The 16,030-nt window shown below is 45.3% G+C and overlaps 1 protein-coding gene across 2 annotated transcripts in view; it reads left to right on the forward strand.

Annotated features, from left to right (window-relative positions):
- The window catches only part of SH3RF3 (SH3 domain containing ring finger 3), a 374,110-nt gene that overhangs the window by 2,403 nt on the left and 355,677 nt on the right, over nucleotides 1-16,030 (forward strand). The window lies entirely within an intron of this gene.

The raw sequence follows: 16,030 nt of genomic DNA on the forward strand, positions 1-16,030 counted from the left end.
CTGGCCCTGCATGCCTGTCTGGCAAGGGGGGATTGGGCAGAGGGAATTGTGTGACTGGGGTTGGAGGAACATCAGTTACAAACTTCAGGTAATGGGAGGGAAGTTAACCTGGAAATGGAAGACATGTTTGGCCCAGCCCTTCTTGGACTTGGTCTGTCGGAAACCCTGGTCCTCTCTTGGGCTCTTAGGCACAGTTGCATTCCCAGGTGGGACATTATTTGAGGTTTTATTTTTTTTCCGACTACATTGTACAGCATTTTTCACTGTTTCTATTTTAGTGAAAGATTTTATCTTGGGGCTTCAGTGATTTGGTTTCAGAAGCTACTTAGGAGGTGTCATTTCACACGCTCTGCTACTATTATTTTTATGGAGGCAGGAGGATAGCTATGGGATGCTGGTTTAAGTGAGAAGCAAGATATTCATGTTTTATATTTTCTTTAAATATAGAAAAATACCATTTAAAGGTAAAAAACCACATTGTTGATCTATTGCAATTATCATTCATTTTAGAAAACACAACCTTATTTCTCTACTTTTGACCATTTAAGAAGCTGGTGGCTCATAAGTCATTGAAATAATTCTTCCAATATATATGACGCCAGGAAACTAGGAGAATTCTAACCATCTGAATTAGTACTACAACATCTTTGAGGTTAGGAATTTAAGCCCTTGGATGTTGAGCTTTAGAGGTAAATGCCATACTTTGCCAAACTGTGTTTCTCCTATGGATCAGGAAGAATGGGCATTCGAGAATAGTCAAGGAATGTTTATACCTGGGATCACTGCTGGACAGTAGTTAAGTAGTTTTTCTTTGGTTTTAATTGTGATTAAATATAGTTATGAGTGTGCTTGTTCCACATTTTCAAACTTTTCCTTCCTGTCCTTGCTGTTTTCATCTAAGGTATTATAATGAAAGGTCTATTTGCAGAATGGGCGGGTTACCCTCCTCCTGCTCAGAGAACTAAATGATTTTTGGAATGATGTTTCTAGTTAAACACTAGGACATTTTTTGATGGGCCGATATTTACAGATGTCTTCCCAACTCATTTTTATGTGAACTGTGTTTGATCAGGAGGTTAGGAGGTAACTTCTGACATTTGAAAGGCCAGAGGCAGCTCCTGGAACTCTGTGGCATTTGTAGCATTAAAAAAATTGTCAAAGAGGTTGAGCTTATAACTTTCAGCAATGACAGTAACAGGGAGTTAATTTTTTGTTGGCTGGTTTTTGGGGGTTTTAGTGGACTTTATTTATAAGAATATGTAGTAATCAGACTGATGATGGCTTTCTGAGCTTCAGGAAACTTTAGAACACCGCATCTTTCTTTTTGTTGCATTAACTGAGTGTAATCCTCACCCCTTTCTTCACAGGCCCACGTCATAAGGACTAAGTTTGGGTTTCAGGAAGAGTCTGAATGAAATCCAGTCTTATATTTTATCATTTTCAGAGAATGGAGGTGGAGATCATAGTATCTTCTGGCTTTTTACCCACTGATGTTAAAGTCAATGGGAGTCTTCTTGGGCAGCCAGAAGTCCTGCATATAGTGTTTCACTTTAAACAACCCTATACATTTGGCAGGCAAAGACTTCAGCTAAAAATTACTTCCAAGTAGGCTTTTGGTACTTTACTGTCTATTGGAATTACTTTGACTCCTCATAGCAAGGCTAAATGCTGGATGTTGCTTAAGAGATGGACACTTAGGTTATTATTCAGCAAAGACCATATATGCCTTAGTAGCAGGCTGACTCTAAATAAAAGACAGTCTTCAAGTTTCCTAGTGAGAAGCTCCTCAAACCTTTTGGGCCAACTGGGATATGTAAACATTGTAGGTATGCAGATAAACAAATGTCTGCTTAAATTGTGTATTTACATACAGTTAGACGTTGAGAATACATCACGTATAAACCGGATTGATTCTTGTTTGGTTCTCCTTGGAGTTCATGAAACAATTTTCCACATTCTTCACCTGCATCTTTTTTGTCTGGGTTTTGGTTATCAGTAGGGTCACTTGGAATCCTCTAGCCTGGTTAGCAGAACCTCCTCGCTCTGCTTACACCTGAGCCATTTGAGATGAAGCATTTAGGAATCAGGTAGTTATGCTACCCCTGGGCATTTTATACCAGGTTACAAGTACCCGCTGCCTAAGGTTAGGACTCACGGTTTCTTTATTTGCCTGTTGGGAAATTCTTGTTATGTGTTGCTTCTTAAAGTGATCTTTTGAGAAGTCCTGTTTTAACAGAAGTGTCCAACTACTGCAATTGCTCAATGTGTGCTAAGTTTCTTGGCCTAACTTGTTTCTGCTTTGTATTTACAGTTGTGTGAGGTGACCCCTGTAATACCCCCAGTGAGCATTCATTCAGGTGTTTCAGGGAAACGTGTTTTCCTAAAAGGGTTTTGCAGTTCCAAATTGAGTAATTTAAAGAGTACTTTTTCATATGCTTTCATAAGAACCCAAATGTGAGACAATTACAATTTTTTGAGTGATTTCTTTTTGGGGGGACCCCCTTGCCTTATATTTGGGCACACACAGAATTTACCTATACTGTGTGATTGGACCTATACTGTGCCAATCACCATTCCAGGTGAACCAGACCAGAATGGGCTCCCCCTTCTCTTTTTTTTTTGATGGGGGAAAGGGAAAGGGAAAGGAGAGGGAGAGAGAGAGGATCTTAAGCATGCTCCATGCCCAGTGGGCGGAACCTGATGTGGGGCTTGTTGTAGGGCTCTACTGTGGGGCTTGATCTCATGACTATGAGATCATGACTTGAACAGAAATCAAGAGTCAGTTGCTTAACCGACTGAGCCACCCAGGTGCCCTGAGCATGGGCTTTTTACAGAGCTGACATGAAGGGATTAGAAACCAGTCTGCCCTCTGCTCTCAGGAGGGTCCTGAGGGCACTGGATCAGTATTGAGCACAACTCTATGAAGGTGAAGAGGAAGAGCATTTTCACAAATTAGAGAACTGTAGAAAATTTGGGTAATGCTTTTGATGATATAAAACATAGGCATTAGGAGCTGATTTGTCTGTATTGTATATCTTGAAGTACTTCGGGATATGTTTAAATTGGAATTCTGTATCTCTCAGCCAGTGTGACTGAGACCCTGTAGTGGGAAAAGCCTAATAAACTGGAGAATCATACAAGTGATATCTATTAAACATTTTATTTTAAAAACATATATATGTGTTCATCATTTTTTGGATGCAGGGCTAAGGACTTGTCTTTGAGTTGTGAGATGACTTAAACCATAGCCACAGTTTACTTTTTGTTATTTTCAAATGGAGAACAAAGAGACTTTCTAAGAATTCTGAGTGGAGCACCTTCTAGATTTTAAGTAATTCCCACTTAATGTCGTATGGTTTAGTTTACGCCCAATTTGACGATTTTAAAGTGGTCCGTCTTTGGTGAGTGTTTCCGAGTCACTGTGTTTTTCCAAGCAGTGACTTCCTTTGTGCAAAACGTCTTTTGTTTGTATAACATTTTGTTATCAGTACACTTGCATAAACATGGTTAGGACTCAAGACCATGAATTCCAGGTAAGCACAAACCTCCCTGGGCAAGAGTGAGGGCCTGGACCAGCAGGGGACCAAGCTGAGCCTTCCAAGGAGTTGGGTGCCTTTGGCCATCCTATGGAAGAGATGGGGAGTTAACCAGTCCAGCTGGTCAGCTCTCTGGAGGCCAATTCAGAGAGTGTCTGTGATATCTGGAAGGAAGTCAGCGTGTTCTTTAGTCGTTAGCATTTGGGCAGCTTATGCCTGAGATTTTCTTTTTGAACAATTACTGAGTGCCTACCATGTGCTGGGCACTTTGGCATATGTCATTTATAGAAAGTTCTCCATAATCCTGTGAGGTGTGGTGGGTGGCATAATTAACCAAGAGGGATTGATATATGGGCAAAATGGCCAAGTCAGAGAGCCAGGAAGTGTTGGATTCAGGGTACGTTCTCAGGCTCCATTCCTTTCTGTTCTGCTCGGCTGTATCATTGGGCTTTTGTTGTTTGGTCTTGGAAGTAATAAGGATTCCAGAGGAAAAGTCCCAGTGCCTGGAGGCCCTCACAAAAAAGCCAGACAGCTCATAGGATAGCAGACAAGTGGTTGACTTGTGGTCCCCGTGGTGACAAGTGTAGACACCAGCCTTTGGAGACATGACAGATGAGTCACAGTGAAGTCCTTTTCGGGCCTGTTTTCAGCAGGCTGCTGGGTGTGGAAACAGCACCCCTGAGACTTACAGCAGTGTTGTGTTTCAGTTTGTGGCCAGTTAGTGAATATTCTAAAGTTACCATTCATTGAGTACCTGCTGTGTGCCAGGCGTTCACTGAGTGTCTGTGCATTCCTGGGGTTGAGTCAGGCGATTGAAGTGCATCTCACCTGTTCTGTACTAGAGCTCGGCGAGGTAGCCAGTTACAGAGATGGGGAAGCAGAAGTGCCAAGATTTCCTTGCTCAGAGACACACAGTGAATGGGAGCATACTAGAAAGGTGAGCTTTGGACTGACGGGCTAACCGTCATGGTTAGAGGAGTCCTCTGGCTCTGTAACAGGCCCAGTTAATTAGAGACCATGGTCTCAAACTTAAGTAGCACTCACTTCTTAGATCCATCTGCTGCTTGGCTGCAAATGCTCTTCCAGTTTGAGGCTGTCATCTTATAAACCCAGGCTCTGGGTCTTATGGGCAGTTAGCAGGAACTGTGCAGAGTGGTGTGTGGTCCTGAGGAAAGAACATCATATCAGAACATCACAGACAGCCCTATATATGTGACATAAACAGTAAATCTGGAATCTGAGTGGTTTGTAATGGCCATCTGGGTGGCTCTGTTCTCTCCTTAGGGATGCAGAATCATCCATCCTTCTGCTCTGCCGCCATGTTGGTCCCATCCCAGCACTTTTCCCTCTCTGCAAACTGGGTCTCAAGATAGTTGCAATGGCCTCAGGCATCATATCCTCATGACAAGACTTGGTAACATAAAGGAGGGTTTCTTCCCCTTATGTTTGCTCTAGACCACTCTCACACACTTCCAGCATTGCATCCCGGGCTGGTGCCTTGGTCAGCCACAGCTCAGCCAGGAGCATGGCACACAGGATCAGCTTCCCCTCCTGGGACTGAGGCCCACTGCATTCCCTGTGCATGTGGCTGCAGACAGGGCAGATCCCTGGGCTTCATGGAGTCCTGTGAGGAAGAAGGACAGGGGTAGAGCACAGGGGTGGGGAGCCCTGGCACAGGTGGATTTATCCTGCGTTCCTCACTTTCTCACCATGTGCCTCTGGGCAAAGGTTTAGCTTTTCTGAGCCTTCTTATTACTGAGAGGATCCTGTCTGCTTTATCAGATAAATAAGATTATGTGCCTGCAGTGCCTAGCACACATAATTGGCTGTCATTTCAGTGCCTGCTACTGATACAAAAACCTTAAAATTATGTATCACCAATGAGGCACACTTCACAAGGCCCACTTCCTGCTAATAGATTCTTTTTATATGGTATCCTAAGTGTGTGTGTGTGTGTGTGTGTGTGTGTGTGTGTCTGATATGATGCTATGCCTTCAGTTTCAAAGTTGGCCTGTCACCGTGACTGGATTGTTGAGCATTGGTGGGCGTCTAAGCCAAGTGCTTGAATCTGTTTGTTTCACCTTTTAAATTGCTTCTAAGTTTTATCTTTGTTGTCACAGGTAGTGTTCCTGATCCTTACAAGCTTCATTAAAGTGAAAAGAAGAAAAAACCCAAACTATAATCTGTTTTAGGAAAGGTGGCAGGGGAGAATAATCCCACCCAGTTGCAGATATAGCTGGTTGGCAGGCTCTCCTGAAAACCGAGCACACCTCCTTAATCTGTAGGACACAATAGCTTGTCTACAACTGCCTGGAATTAGGCTGCTCGGTGCGGTTGAGCTGAGCAGAATTATATCCAATTGTTCCTTCGTTCCGGCTGTTGAGAGCCTGCTTGCTTGCCGGAGCATGACGAAATCGGGTCTCAATTATGCACTTGTTTCAAGTGTGTATTTCAGTTCAATCTGTATTTAATCTCGATTTTTTGCAGTTAACACGCTCTTTTTAGAGGTACCTTTTTGAAAGAAAACATCGGCAAGACTTAGTTAGGGGGAAATGCTCTCTATAGCACCAGTCTTCAGAGGCCAAGGTCAGTTTTTATCAGATTTGCCTTGCTCGGAAGATCTTCGTATTTGATGAATTAGAAATGCATGCTCGATGGGTATCCTATTGGAATTCTAATTAACCTTAAAAGAATAAGGTGTCAAGCTGAAGGTGTTGGCAATGGTGAATGGTTTAAACATTGTGATAGCACGCTACCGTGTGGGGCTCCCTTTTCCCACTGAGTGGAACTTAGAATAAAAAAGCATATAAAGTAGTAGCACAATTTGGATTCTGCTCACAGATGGCTGCCTTTTTGGGCCCTTGATGGCTTATGGGTATTTAGAGATGCAGTTGCCCTTTGGGAGACCTGAAAGAGCATCTGAGAGGAGTTGCTTTGGTGGGTTGTTTCGCTCCTCTGGCACACATGTTTACGTTGTTAACGGATACGATGGTTATCTGCAAACAGGAAGATATTATGATATTTGCATTTCTGCTTAATGGAATGTGTGCGTAATGCTCATGTGAATTTATATGAGTTTAAATGAATTAGGATTTGCTACAGGAATTCAGGTCAATAGAAGTGGTGAGAGATTTTAAGAACACACTGGCACCAGGAGCAGATGTAACTGTTCTGGAGCCCAGAGCTTGTTCTCAACAGTGCTCAGATGGAAGGAGGCCTCCAGCGGCACTGGGGGTTCGTGGCAAGGCTGTCACAGTAGTTCAAGAAATAGGAGAATGTGCATTCTCTCCCCCATTACTGAACACTTTTTTGAGCACCTACTATGTACCAGGCACTACAGTAATACTTGGGGTAAAAAACTGTATTGATGGTCAGAAAGTTGCACAGAATTTGCTTTCATCTCACCAGCAAATGGAACACCAAGCTCATTTTCAAAACAGCACAGGAACCTTGGCACCAACAGCTACTGTGCCTTCTTAGATGGATAAACCCCCAAGACTGCAGCACCACCTTATCCCTAATGGTTGAGAAATTTCTAAGAAATATTTACTGTTTATGGATAAACCATTGGATTCCTTAACTCTTTATAATTGTACTTTGAATTCTGCATAACTGAAAAACCACACCTATTTCCCCTTCCCAAGAGTGGCAAAAGGTAACTAAAGCCAGATGTGTTTGTGCGAGATGAAGTGTGCAGGGCATCAAGAATGGCACAGGCACACAGCCTTTGCTAAGTCACATCACCTTAAAACAGATAACTAGTGAGACTCCCTTTATTTACTAACTTCATGATGTCTGTGGGTTAATTTTGTCACTAGCAGTGATTGTATGGACCAAGTTTGTAGTCTACAGATGTGCAGAATGAAAGGTAGATGCTTCCAAAGAAGAGACAGCTCTTCTTTTGCTGAGAAGCAGTGGCCTTGTGCCTTCTGTGGCTGCATTTTGTATTTTATGGTTCTTATAGATTTGGAAATTTATCTGGAGTTGCCATCTGACAAATTAAGCTTTGGCGTATGCTCTGTGAAGCAGTTTTCCTGGAGTTAACATCTCGAATGAGGTGACAGAGCTTGGATTCTGAGGAGGACTTGTACCCCTGTGGTCGGACCTTACCAGGGGGGACACAACTTCAGATATCAGTAGGCTGTTTGACAGTGGATTGAAACTCTTCAGTTTTGTACGGAGCCCTTCACCAGAGACAGCGGGCCCCTTCCTGGACACGTGACCCTGGAGCTGATGAGGGGCTAGGCAGCAGGGGCAGCACCATCCGTGTTGGATGTATGTGATGTGCATTCATGGGCTGATGGAAGCTGTTTGTTTCAAATACGGTGGCTCCGAAGAAACAGAGTACTTTATTGACCAGAGGTAGTGACCCATACAATGTTAAAACTCAGATGACAAGGCAGAGGTAAAGAGTACAGGCTGGAGGAAGGCTTTCCATTTAAAGCCGGGCCAGGCCTCCCCACTGCTGCCCTTCCAGTACAGTGTCCTCTCTAAGGGCCCCGAGCCAATGTGCGTGATGCATGATGCTCTGTCCCGGCATCAGCCACTGCTGCCTATTTCAATTTGTTCCTTGTGAACCACTGTTCTGTTCAAGGTCCTTTTCCATACTGACGTTCTTCCATTTTCCACAAATTTCAGCAATTTCTTGCAAATTAAAAAATTTGTCTTAATTTAAATGTTGTGGGACATAGAATTTTGTTTATTGTTCCAGCAAAAGGCATATGCACTGTACATGGGGTTAATAGCCTGTCCGTGAAGTGTGGTTGATATTAATTGTAGCATTTTCTCTGTGTCTCCAAGCTAATCAGTGAATCAGATTTGACCACCCAGTGCCTATAGTCTGGCCCCTGGTGTACCAGTTTCCCACCTAATGCCTTATTTGTTGTAACAACCTCATGGGCTTAGAAACCTTTTCTTACATAACTCTGAGCTGTCTATCTGAGGTTTTTTACAAACTGAACAACCCCTAAAATAGCCCTGACAGCCAGGCCCTCTGTGGGTGGTCCTGGGGGCCAAGGGGACTTCAAATGCCCCCTGCCCAGAGGAAACTGGGGAATCGGGTGGCTTCTGGGTTGGTGTGGGCAGCTTACATGTCCATATGGTAGGGATTGCTCTATGCGAGGTGGTGATCCAGGTCTCAGACAACTTCATCCGGGTGAAAAGCTGTCCATCAGCAATCCAACCTACTGAAGCCCAAACCTCTGCACATCCTATCTTTTGTCTCTTCCATATATTTTCTGATTCCATTTTTATTTCCTCAAGCTGTTTTCAGTGTTCTTTCTTCACTGTTCCTTTCTGTGGGCTGCGTGTTTTCCTGACAATTACTGCTTTGTTGGCCCTTTAAAGTTTGGATCATCTGGCTTCCCAGAGGCAACAGTTAGTCATGGTGTCTCTGTTCCTCTTCCTCTGGCTTTGTTAGTGATTAACAGGTTCTCCTCAACACTGAAATGGCTCAAAGGTGGGACATGAATGCCTTGCAGCCTTTGGCACTTGCCTTCCTTCCTGAATGCTTGGGACCAGACGTGGATCTGATCCTCGGGCTGCAGAGATCACCAGTGTGCATCCTGACAGGTTCTTTACAGGTGCATACAGAAACCTGCTGTGGATTTAGGGTGCTGGTCCCAGGAACATTTGGGGATGTCCGTGCATCTTGGGAGGAGGGTTAGGCTTCTAAGTCAGCATCTCTCCAGAGACAGCAAAATGCTCATTTGCTCAGCTCTGGAGAATGGGACTCCTGAAAGCATCTGTGGGAGGTCAGACCTAGAGAGAGAGAGAGGAGAGTTCACAGGGGCCATGCAGGCCGAGAGGAGACATCCAGAGCAGTTGTTGCAGCTCAGCAAGGTAGGAGCTCCTCTTCTTCTGTGCCTTCTGTGCCTCCAGGCCACTATGGCTCTCAGGTGTGCTCATGCTGAGGACAAGGGTGTCCTGTTCTGTGTAGGGTTGGTGCCTGGGAACGAGGACACCTTCTTTTTGATTGCTTCACCATCACATGGTGTTCGGTTGGCAGCAGTTTTGCCTCTGGATGAACAGACACATTTTGGTGTCCACAGTGGGGAATGTTCCTGGCCATGCTCTGTGGGGCACACCCAGCGAGGTCATGCCACCCTGAGAGGTGGCCTCATGTAGCGGGCTGGAAGCTTCTCTCTTTGAGACTCCCAAAGTAGCACGCACATACCTTCCCTGCTTTTACCTGGAAAAGCCACATGGGGAACTTTCTCTGCCTTGTCACCTCTGCCTCCTGGGCCCTGCCAGGTCTTTCTTGAGTTCCTGGGGTTTCTCAGATGTGTTCCCTAAGGGCACCTCTGGTGTCTTGCTCTGGCCTCCTATAGGGTCCCCACCCCACTGCTGCCTCGTGGGAAAGCTGCTGCTTGCTAGGTGGTATATTCCAGCCCACTGTGCTGAATTGCCAGCCTGTTCCAAGTCCCCTCTGGGTGGACTCTTGTACCTTCAGACTCGGTAACCTGTGTATCCCTATTTCTTTGCTAGCTGCCCCCTTCCCTTCCACACCCTTCCTGCTGTGTGCTTTCCAACAACAGGTGTTTATCTGAGGTCTTGTGTTATCTTCTTAAAAACTTACATGAATGTTATTCTAGAATATGCTTCCTCTGATTTTCATATAAAACCATGGAGTTTTCTCCTCAGGCTTAGAATCAAATGGGTTTCCTGTGACCTTTACAGCCCTGGCCCACCCCAGCTGGCTCCATGGGTTCTGCAGCTCGTCAGACACAGCTGTGGGGGGCTGGATGCCACTGAGCAGAGTGGAGTGTACTGGCTTACCACAGCAGGAGAGGGCTGCCGCACAAAGGGCTTCTCTGAAGATGAGTAGGCAGTCTCTCCCATCACCTGACTGACAGTGGTGTCCCCTGAAGGAGGGTTTAGATGTGACTTTTGTTGTGGGCTTGTCCCATTTTCAGAAGCCTTCCTTCCTTTTGTGTGTGAAGAGCTGTCTTTGTCCTCGTTACACCACATGGAGCGTGGCCTTCATTCTGGAGTGTGGTCTGGCTACAGTTTATTTTCCAATAGTTGGTGTTTGGCCTTACCTGAGAAGTAATCGTGGATCGTTGCTGAGTGAAGGACATGCCGTGGCTTGTCAGCAACTGTGAGGGAAAGGTGGCTGTCATTTGGGAATGCTTTCACTTTATAGATGTAAGTGGGAAATCTTCTGTCAGGTTGAGGAATTTTCAAGCATGTCTGTTTTCAAGGTGACAATTGTCATGTTGTCAGATGCAGCAAGGAGGTGTTACAATGGAGTGTCGAGGACTCAGAGGTGGCATCCTGGCTGGTGGAGGATGGCCTGGTATGGCAGAGCAGGAGAAAGTGCCACAGGAGTGGTCATGTTCTTGGTGGGGACACAGGGGTAGGGGGGGCACACCATGATGGCTGCAGGATGTCCCAGGCAGTGCTTGGTGGTGATGTTGATGTTTATTTTAGGGATTCCTTCTGTGAGGTCAAGGTGTCCACTAAAAACAAATTGGCAGTTAGAAGGAGTCTTATTTGGAAACAAATTTAAATCAAAAGTGAGTCAACTTAAAGAACCTCATTAAGTAAATATTGTGACAATGAGGCATGGATGACTGTAGTTTGGATAAAAACTGCCTCAAGTCACAGAATAAGCAGACTTTGTTTTCCTGGAGCATCTTGATGTTTACCTTTTCCACCCCTAGTTTTCTCTGAGTCTCTGGGGCCCGGGCAGCAGATTTATAAGATGGAGAAGGTTGGGTGAGGTGAATATGGGAGACAGGGACAGCATTTGATGCTTGGAAGCCAACTTTTGGAAAGATTGTTTAAAATTGTTTTTCAACTCAAATAGCAAGTGTGACCAGCTTAGTCTTTGGGGTTTATTTTGGGCTGAAATATAAATGGGGCAGGGAGGGTTAAGACTGCCATGTGTCCCTGGGATACTCATGCTTGCTGAGCTGGGGGTCCAAGCTGGGCCATCTTTACGCCCATCTGCTGCGTGTGGCACCTACCTGGCACAGAGTCCTCTCCATGCCCATTTGAACCACTCAGGCACCACACTGGTACCCAAATTTGGCAAAGTGTGACCATAGGAGAAAGTGACACAGGATTCAGAACCAAGAGATACGCAGGGTAAAGGAAATGGTCAAAACAGGCTCTCCTACCATCCTTATTCCTGGAGCTGCAGGGCTCACCTCAGGGAAGACAGCTCTCTGCACTCTGGTTCTCAGTCTCAGACTCACAGGTCACACTCTGGGTTCATGGCAGGACTGTCTGAGTAAGCTCATGATGGATGCTGAGCCCAGAGGGCCTGACCTAGTATTGTTGTCTTATAGGGGTTGGGATCCTTTTTGATTTGCCTTAATCAGCTCTGTCTGGGTCACCAAGTTTTGTCATTACTTTCTCAGAAGGCACAGTTAACTTCATTTCTGCTTCTCAGAGGGCACCGAACCCAGCTCCTCTTACACTGGGCCAGCTCCCTTGTGGCCATACTCCCTGCTGCTGCTCTTGCCAGTCTGCTTGTGCCTGTGGCTGAAATAACTATCCCTACATGCTGTTTTGTCATCACAGGTCCCTTGACTCTTCCTTGGGGCCAGGTTCTAGGTCCTGTGGTCTTATTTCTGCCTGACCCACAGCTCCATGGCCCTGTAGCCCATGCCTGCTCTCTCATCTGTGCACAGCCAGGTCTCTTCTCCCATTTTCTCTGTGCTTACACAAGACTCAGCACCTTCTTTGTCATTGATTGAAGGTAGTCCATCCCTGAAGGACCGACACCCCTTCCTCCATCCTTCTCCTTTGGACACTATGGAGAAGCCTGTCATCACATTGTCCGTGTATGCTTCCTTATGTGTCTTCTCCCTACCATGATGTTCTGGGGGCTGTCCTATGCTACTCCTCTTCATCTCCCTGGTGCTGACCACACGTTACTGAGGGACCCTTTGCACTTCTCCAAGCCACATTTTTCTATGTTCTCATTGCATGTCTGGAGCTCTTCTAGAATTTATTCTCTGGTTATTTTTTAGGTCTTGAGTTTTTTTTACCCATGCAGGTGTTCATCAGGGTTCATCATAATTTGATCAGGGTCAGGACCACATCTTGCATTGAGTCTGAACCCCCTGTGTAGGAGCAGGACTTCAGTAGTGGTCTTGGTGTTGGGTCGTTGGTTCTTGTGTGGTACTAGATGGCAATGCTTCTGAAAGAAAAGCCATGAAAGAATAGAGGAGCTGTGGAGGGCTGCATAGGGCCATGGGCAGGCCTGGAGCCTTGGGACCCAGGTGTCTGGACTCGTTCTCCTCCCCACATATCTTAGCAGCATGCTGGTGAACCAGCGATTGGGCATGTGATATGACCCATGTGCTGCAGGGTCCTCATCTGTATGGTGGGGACCAAGAAGAGCATCTAGCACCTCGAAGGACTGTAAGCTGAATGAGTTCATACCTGAAACATTTGAAGACAAGGACTAGCGGTATGGTAGGAATTTAATAAATGTGGGCTGTCATTACTATTAGTATTCTTGAGCTTTGAGTTTTCATAATAAAAAGTAATAGAATGGATGAATCCCTAACAAAGTTGGGCTGGGACCCTAAGGAAGGACATGGGGGGCATGGGTTGGGGGACACTGCAGAGTCTACATTTGTGTCTCTTTTCTGCAATCCTTTCTTTCCAAAATTTTAGATAACCCTTTTATCTAGTTCTGGATTATCCACCAGTGTCAGACATTTTAGGGTGTTCAAGGTAAAGTAGTGTTCTTGTTAGCTGCCATTTCTCACATTCCCACCACCACCACCACCTGGATGCTCCCACAGCCACCAGCCCCTGGGAAGGGGGATCCAGAGGCCATGCTCATGCAGAGGAGTTGGTGGCTGCAGGGCAGAAGATGGGTCCTGCTGTGTGCTTAGCCTCTGACGTCTGTCTGAGCCCTGGACAAGCCATGCATGTCTCCATAGGAGCTTCACTGTGGCCTTTTGAGGGTCACACGTTGGCTGGTAGCCTTTCTAAGTGAGTAGGAGACCCAGCATTTCCCTCCCTGTCTCTCAGGAGGTCTTGGGGGAATGTGTCTTCTCTCAAGCCTTCTATGGCTCAGGGCCTCTGCTGCCACAGAATTAATTCACTTCCCATGGTCCTGCTGGATGCTCTGTGGAGAATCTCCCGAAAGGCATTGACCCAAGGGTTTATTGAGGATAATGGGCACTGAGAGGCTTCATGAAACCTCACTGCCAGCCCCATCATGCAGAGCAGCCTTCTGTGTTTACAGTCCTTGATGCCACCATCCTCCCTGTCAGAGCTTCCCTGATCCCTCTGCCATCCTCCGTGTTCCAGAGAGCCCTCTGCCCTGCCTGCTCCCCACCTTCCCCTCCAGTCTCAATGGCCTGTTAGTAAGCCCTGCTAGTGGTTAATGCTTTATCTCCTCTCCTCTTGGTGCCTTCCCTGGGGCCTCACCTCCAATTCAATGGCCTCTGGGGCTTTCTCCTCAGCAAAAACTCTTCCCTCCCTCATAGCTATTCAGACAAGCTCTTCCCCTCTCTGTCTCTATTCCTTCTCCCCTGCCCCCAGCCCCCATAACCCTGGAGTGAGTCACAAAATGAGTTTTCTTTTTCTTCTAAGGAGAGAGATGTTGGCTGGCACCTTCCTAGAGGTGCCTGGGAGCAATGGCAAGAATACTTGTTTCTTGGAATCACAACTGCCAGTGGCTACTGGGAGTTTGTTAGAAGGGATTAAACGTGGGGAGACTGTGCTGCGCACTCTGAGAGTATATCAGCATGACCCGAACACCTCTCAGGCCAATATTGGATCTGTGCATTGACAAGCAGCCTCACTGTCACTAGGGCCAAGTGAAGGCAGTTCCTGAATGGCCACTTCCATGTGCTGTTGGCACAGTACACACACACTAGATCTGTGTGTATTTATTGTTTCCATCTGCTGCTTGGTCAACAAGTCTGATAAGAAGCCAACACTTAAATGAATTATCTCAGAGCACTAAATGGGATTCTAAACATAGTGTTATAAATGGTCCATGAAAAGATGCCTCCTCAATTATTCAAAAGGGACACATCAAGGTCTCATGGCTTGTCATTGATTCCAGGTCTTTCAAAATGATTTATTTGTTGATTGTCTATCAAGTGACCTTTCTAGTTCTATTTTTTTTTTTTTTTTTTTTGCTTCTGGGTGTTAGGGCACTTGGTTTAGTAATTTGGGTCTTTCTTGTAAGTATGCAGAAGTTAATCACCAGCTGTTTAGGTAAAATGTCTGAAACTTGAGCCAGACCTGTTCATTTTTTACTCGATAACTAATACATGTTAACATACATGAATACATGTATATATACATGTGTAAACGTTAACATATAAAAACTGTACATACAGAGCCTAAATGTCCATCAACTGACAAATGGGTAAAGAAATTGTGGTTTATATACACAATGGAATACTACGTGGCAATGAGAAAGAATGAAATATGGCCTTTTGTAGCAACATGGATGGAACTGGAGAGTGTTATGCTAAATGAAATAAGTCATACAGAGAAAGTCATACAGAGAAAACATATGTTTTCACTCTTAGGTGGATCCTGAGAAACTTAACATAAGTCCATGGGGGAGGGGAAGAAAAAAAAATGGTTAGAGAGGGAGAGAGCCAAAGCATAAGAGACTCTTAAAAACTGAGAACAAACTGAGGGTAGATGGGGGGTGGGAGGGAGAGGAGGGTGGGTGATGGGTATTGAGGAGGGCACCTTTTGGGATGAGCACTGGGTGTTGTATGGAAACCAATTTGACAATAAATTTCATATTAAAAAAATAAAAACGGTGCATACACATTTATACTTTTTTAAAAATTATGCATTTAAAATTATTAATTTGATTGGCAATTCATCCCTTTGAATGAAAGTTTGGGACTAGCTGACTTCTGATCTTTAGGTTTGCTTAAGATCACTTGGCCCCTCAAAATATATTGTATAATGAAAAAGGTCATTTGGATGGATTGTCGTTGGTGACTGTGGGAGTCAGGGTGAGGAAAGCGCCTCTACATGCTGTGTGTCCTAGCCAGGTCTTGTTGTATGTGTCTTCTCCTGGCCTCCTGTTGTGTGTGGCCACTGAGGGTGGGATCCTGCATCTGCCACCTGCTTGCTGTAGGACTTAGGCACAATGCTTACCTTGAAGAGTACCCATTTCTCTTCTGTTCGTGCCCCTGTGTAGAGTGTGCATGGGGTGGACAGGGAGGTGCGTCTGTGCCCAGGGTGAGGTCAGAGCACCATCAGTGGTCATAGTGTTACTGTGCCAGAACTCACTAGGAAGCCAATATAGTGTGAGTTCCTTCTGGGATAGTTTTGTCTTTTGGACAAATTGATAAGATGCTATGGCTCAATCTGTGTATAAATTTGTGCACGTGCAGGCTGGTACGTTTGAAAAATGAAAGAGGGGTTGAATAGTTGGCTCTGGGGAATATGATTGCTGACTGGGGCCATTCTGATGAGTAATAGACCCCATTAGATCACAGTAAAATACTCGATGATGTATAATTAAAGATGGCATTAGTCAGGCA

The sequence above is a fragment of the Neofelis nebulosa genome, chromosome 9 (assembly GCF_028018385.1).
Source record: "Neofelis nebulosa isolate mNeoNeb1 chromosome 9, mNeoNeb1.pri, whole genome shotgun sequence".
In the NCBI taxonomy this organism is placed as follows: domain Eukaryota; kingdom Metazoa; phylum Chordata; class Mammalia; order Carnivora; family Felidae; genus Neofelis; species Neofelis nebulosa.